A 6,010-nucleotide genomic window follows, 5' to 3' on the forward strand; every position below is an offset into this window, starting at 1 on the left:
GGCCTTGATATTCCCTGATGGACCTGTGGAACTCACTCTCCCCAACCTCTCTGAATAGTATTCAGTGCTCGCTGCAACATTGTCATTGCTGCTGGAGTACAACTGAGGCCACTCTGGGCTACTGAGCAGCTGCATTCTCCTCTAATTCCACCTTCTAATCCCACCTGGTCCCTAACAGACTTCAGTCTGGGGCAATTTACCCTCTCCTGTAACTGATTAGAAATGGTGAAAGCACCTTTATTTTCTCTTCCAGCTCCAGCTGGGCTATATATAAGAATTAGATGTTAGAACTCCTGTCACGTGTGTGTGTGTGTGTGTGTGTGCGCGCGCACACACACACACACACACACGCTCCCCATCAGCATTCAGTGTCCATAAGTTTATGGAACACACTACCGTCCTCTTGGTCAGGGCGCAAATGCCCACTTAGTTCACTCCACAAACAGCTGTGAGTTGACTTTGAGAGACTTATATAACAAAGACAGATGTTAGACTAGTGTGCTGGAAGCAGTTCAGTTGTGTCTGGGAATTCAGAGCAAGGCTGCATGCATAGGGTGGTGTGCAGAATGAAGGGCCGTTGCTCCCAGAAAAATGTTCATCCTGGAAGCAGTAACGGCTCTATAATGCGCTGAAATGTAGACTTAAAATCCCCAGGTTAGTTTTAGGATTATATGTATATTTGCATGCATATATGCATCTAATAACAATTAGTTTAAAAAGAGGCCATGAATTTGAAGGGTGAAGAGAGGTATACGGGTGGGTATGTTGAGAAGGCAGGAAAGAGAGAAAAGTAATTGCATTATAATCTGAAAAAACAATGCTTCTGATGTTTAATGAATGTCCTTCTGAGAGGAAGAAGAGGGGGATCAGAGATGTGCCAGCAGCCACCAGAAGCTAGGAGAGAAGCCAGACATGATTTCTCTCTCAGAGCTTCTGGAAAGAAGCCACCATGAGAACCTCAGACCAATGAGGAAATGAGTTTCTATTGTTGGAAGCCTCCTGTTTTGTGGTCATTTGTTAGCCTCAGTCTCAAACTAATTCAGGCCTTGAAGGGGGGCATGGGAAGAGGTAAAATTGTTCCCTCTGAGGGCTACAAGGGCAGGAAGCAAGGAGAAAGGGCCTGCTGTAGGGCACTGTCTTCCAGACATGACACAACCCTTATTTACTCCATCACCCTCTGCCTGCCCAAGATATAATGCCTGCCCAAGACCCTCACAAGATCGGGCTTATGGATATTCTCTCATAGAAGGAATGGGGAAGGCTAGGCTGGGGCCAGGCTGGGAGATCCTGGAGAAAACCTTACAGATGAGCTGCCCCTGAGCTGTGCAACTTAAATTTCTCCAACCACTCAAGAAAGCCTTGTAGGAATTAGGGCCCAAGGTCTATCTGCAGGAGGGATGGAGGGAAGGTTTTGAAGAGCAAAGGGGGAGATCAGAGAAATTGGTACAGGAGTATTGTGGGGACAACTTGGTCTTGTAAAGCGAAGCCCACTGGGGTTATTAGTTCAAAGCAGAAGAAAGGGGGCTCTGTGGTTTACAATTGTGAGAGGGGCTGCCTCACAGCAAAGCACCTCCGGGCTCTTCGGAGAGTTGTCTCTCAGCAAGGTCAGAAGAACATTTTTCTGATGTGAATTTGAGCAGTTCAAAGGAGTGTGACCTTATTCTGCAATCACAGGCTGGCAGAGCCTGAGACATTCCAGAGAGGTGAGCATGCCTGCAGTTTCCCAAAATAGGTAAGAAATTAACACCTCCAAAATAGCTGTGTGAGCGCCACCAGAGGGTGCAGCCTGGTTCTGGGGCAGCCACTGTCTTCTCCCTTCTCCTTTGTTTCTCTCCATCTGGCCCTCTCCCACCCACCTGCCACATACTTCTCCACTCCCTACAATCCTCTCTGTTTTCCTTGCTGCCTCTGTCCTGTCCTGTCTTCTAGGCCTTCTCCTCTCCTCCCTTTCCACCCCTTTCCCTCTCTGTTTTCCCTTCTCCTCTGCTCCCCTCACCTTTTCTCGTCTTCTCCTTGAATGAGCCCCTAAGCCCACAACTGTGCTTCCCAAGGACTTGAAGCAACAGGGAGTCCCTTCTCTTCTACTCAGACGCAGGGTAGCTACCATCCCTGGGTGGTCTCTGGCTAATAAGCAGTGTGCCTTCTGCTGCCCATCAGGAAGCCTCAGAAGCTTAAACTGTGAGGAGAAGAGGGAGGTTCCTTGCTAGAAGAGCTCTTTTTAAATAAAAATGTTTAAATCCATACCATTTTTTCATGCAAGAAATAATCTTAGCTGATGTATTGAGCACCTACTGTGTGCCAGCTCACTGGTGTAGTAGGTATTCTAGTGAAAATGTGCCCACGTGCAGGTGTGTGACATGTAATGGGGACAGTTTATTAGAGCAGAATGTGACCATGTAACTCATTGTCCAGTCTAGAATATAGTTAGAGCAATGATTTCTCTACAGCAAAAGGAACAAACCAGATCTGCTGCCAGCGAATGAGGATCCCTGGACCCCTCAGCAATGAGGATTACTTAAGAGTAGCCATTTGATTACATACCTAGGAAGAAGGAGATTGTTGTGTTTGGGCAGACACCTCTCACCATTTAATGCAGAAGCAAATTTGGAAAGTCAATTAAGCAGTCTACGTATTATTTGTTTCAAGTTCTCACTCTAAGTTCAAGAGAGCCTCATATCTCAATCTTCCTGCTTTGGCTTCATGAATACCAGGGTTTAGGTAAGTGCCCTGCGCCTGACTGAGAGTTCACCTTTCAAAGGCGTCAGACACCAGAACAGCTCTGTTTTATTCCCTGGGGATCTAGCATAATGATGGAAGAAATTACTGCAATCACATCAACAGGATAAAAGAAAAAAGACACACAAGAAGCACCATCAGAAGTCAACATGCATTTTTATAAAATTCAGTCTGTGGTGCTACAAGAGAATATGCTCCGTGAACTGTCAGTGGAAGAATGCTTCCGTAATGGACAGACCAATCAACATGACACTCGCTAGGCAAACACTGCAGCCGTTGCCTTTAAATAAGAACTGACAAGAATACTTCTGTTCTCACCGTGATTAAACATTGTTCCGAAGCATGCAGGCAATGACATAAGGTAAGGAAGCAAATCATGCAAAATTACAAGGTAGGACAAAGCTAAATGACACTCGTCAGGAAGGAAAGCTTGCTCCCTGGGAAAACTCCATCAGGGTTGAGTGAAGTGACTGCTATAAAATGGTTGCACAAATATCAGGAACATTCCTTTCTTACATTCAGTGTGTGTTATGAATATATAATATATCCATACATACACTCATACACATATATTTGAAATTATACAAAATGCTAACATTTATAAAGGAACATAAAGACTTTAATAATTAAAAGTATAAAATGTTTTCTTGAGGTAAGAGATAATATTGTGGAAATGTCTAATCTCACTAGAAATCATAACTGCAGTTCATAATATTCAATATGATATTTAAACGTTTTCTGGGAATAAATGGGAATAAATAAACCTCTAACATTCACATTTATTAAAACGTTTTCTGACAGTCAGATCCCGGTAGCAGCTGCAGTGGCTCAGTTCCTCTGTAGCTCTCCCTGTCTCCCTTCTACTTCCAGAAACGTGGCCTCTGGTGTGACTGTTTCTGACAGTGTCATCAAGGTGTTCAATGACATGAAAATGCACAAGTCTTCAACGCCAGAAGAAGTGAAGAAATGAAAGAAGGCATCACTCTTCCGCCTGAGTGAGGACAAGAACACCATCCTGGAGGAGGGCAAGGAGATTCTGGTAGAAAATGTGGGGCAGACTGTGGGCGATCCCTATACCACCTTTGTCAAGATGCTGCCAGACAAGGACTGCCGCTACGCTCTCTACAATGCCACCTATGAGATCAAGGAGAGCAAGAAGGAGGACCTGGTGTTTGGTGTAGGAGGTCCTTCTGTCTTTGTGTTGCTTTCATTGGCCAATGAATAAAGAAACTGCCTTGGCCTGATAGGGCAGAACTTAGATAGGCAGAGAAGACAGAACTGAATTCTAGGAGGAAGAAAACAGAGTCAGAGAGAGCCAATATGGATCTGCTGGAGACAAACGCTGGGAATTTTACTCGGTAAGCCACTGCCACATGGTGATACACAGATTAATAGAAATGGGTTAAATTAAGATGCAAGAATTAACTAATAAGAAACTAGAGCTAATGGGCCAAAAAGTGATTTAGTTAATACAATTTCTGTGTGGTTATTTTGGGGCTAAGCTAGCCGGGTGGCTGCGATGAACAAGCAGCCCCTCCTTGCAACAAGTGTTCAACTTCTGGGCCCCTGAGACTGCACCCCGTAAGAGCAAAATGATCTATACCAGCTCCAAGGATGCCATCAAGAAGAAGATTACAGGAATCAAATGTGAATTACCAGCAAACTGCTACAAGGAAGTCAAGGACTGCTGCACCCTGGCAGAAAAACTAGGTGGCAGTGCTGCCATCTCTCTGGAGGGCAAGTCTTTGTGAGCCGCCTCCAGCCCCCTGCTGTTGGCTGAGGTTTCTGTCACACCCAGTCCTACAGCCATTCAGTCCCCCCCCCCAAAAAAAAACATACAGAGGTCTACATTAATTATAAATTGGTTGACTTATTAGTTTGGGCTTCTTATTAACTCTTTTTTTTTTTTTTTTTTGGTTTTTCAAGACAGGGTTTCCCTGTAGTTTCTAGAGCCTGTCCTGGAACTAGCTCTTGTAGACCAGGCTGGCCTAGAACTCAGAGATCTGCCTGCCTCTGCCTCCCAAGTGCTGGGATTAAAGGTGTGTGCCACCACTGCCTGGCCCTCTTATTAACTCTTATAACTTACGTTAACCCATAATTCTTGTCTGTGTTAGCCACGTGACTTGGTACCTTTTATCAGTGAGGTGTTCTCATCTTGCTTCCTCTGGAGCACTTAGCAGCACCAGAGCTGCTCATGGGTGTTGCAGGCTGACGCTTTCCTACCAGACTGGAGGGGCTAGGGGGATCCCAGCAGGGGGATGATAATCCCTTCACTCCATTTGCCAAATGTCTCCCCCACCTCTGGACACATCTCCCCCACCCTTACAGTTCTGGCCTTCCCAAACTGCTTTTGATCTTCTGATTCTTCTTGGGTTGAAGCAGACCAAGTCCCTTCCCAGGCACCCAGTTTGGGGGGAGCCTGCCTTTTTTAAATGACACCCCTACTCCTCATCCCCCCATCACATGCTGCCAACTTCTAACCACAATAATGACTCTGTGCTTGTCTGTGTGGAGTGACCCTCCCTCGCCAGCTGGTTGCCCTCCCCTTTTCCTCGTTCTCTGCCACTCATGGCAGCAGGACCAGAAAGGGGCCTTCAATTAAAAAGAAAAAAACACAAAAAAGCACAAAACAATAAAAAGACTAATTAACAACAAAAAAACTTTTCTGAAATAATAAATGTGAACAAATAATATAGAAGGGTATATAGGATTCCTGGAGGGGGAGTTATAGAGGCTTAGGGACATCTGATTTTTCATGGGGTGATGGGATCCAAACTCACAATTGATCAGCAAGTATTCTCTCTAGCCCCAAAGCAGCAATTCTTAAGACAGCAAATGTGAGGAGCACCAGAGCACTGGGAAGCCCTGAAATGACTGATTGTACCTATAAAGAGCCAGAATAAAATACTATTTTCTGATAGCATTTGATAAGATTCAAGGAAGACAGAAAAATACTGAAAAAATGGCAGGCAGCCATTTTAAAGTTGGGAAGACAAATGATCACAGGTTAGGCCTGACTTTCTTTCTTGCATGCTCCCCGATAAAAATTTATGATTTGATCCTTGTGTAAGTTTAGTGAGAACCAAGCCAGCCTTGTGGGCAACATGTGAAAACTGCCGAAGCAGTCGGGACAATGGTGTCCAGGCCACCATCTACAGCCCTTTCCTCTCTCCCTAGCTTCTCTGTTTCTGGGCAGGACACATGACCAGCTCTGGCCAATCAATGGACTATGAAGCAAAATAACTTGAGCAACTTCTAGTCTCAAATACAGAGG

At 45.1% G+C, this 6,010-nt stretch overlaps 1 pseudogene; it reads left to right on the forward strand.

Moving 5' to 3' along the window:
* Window positions 1-3,616: 3,616 nt before the first annotated feature.
* Window positions 3,617-4,487, forward strand: LOC119810642 (annotated as a pseudogene).
* The last annotated feature ends 1,523 nt before the right edge of the window (window positions 4,488-6,010 follow it).

The sequence above is a fragment of the Arvicola amphibius genome, chromosome 3, assembly GCF_903992535.2.
Source record: "Arvicola amphibius chromosome 3, mArvAmp1.2, whole genome shotgun sequence".
Classification (NCBI taxonomy): Eukaryota; Metazoa; Chordata; class Mammalia; order Rodentia; family Cricetidae; genus Arvicola; species Arvicola amphibius.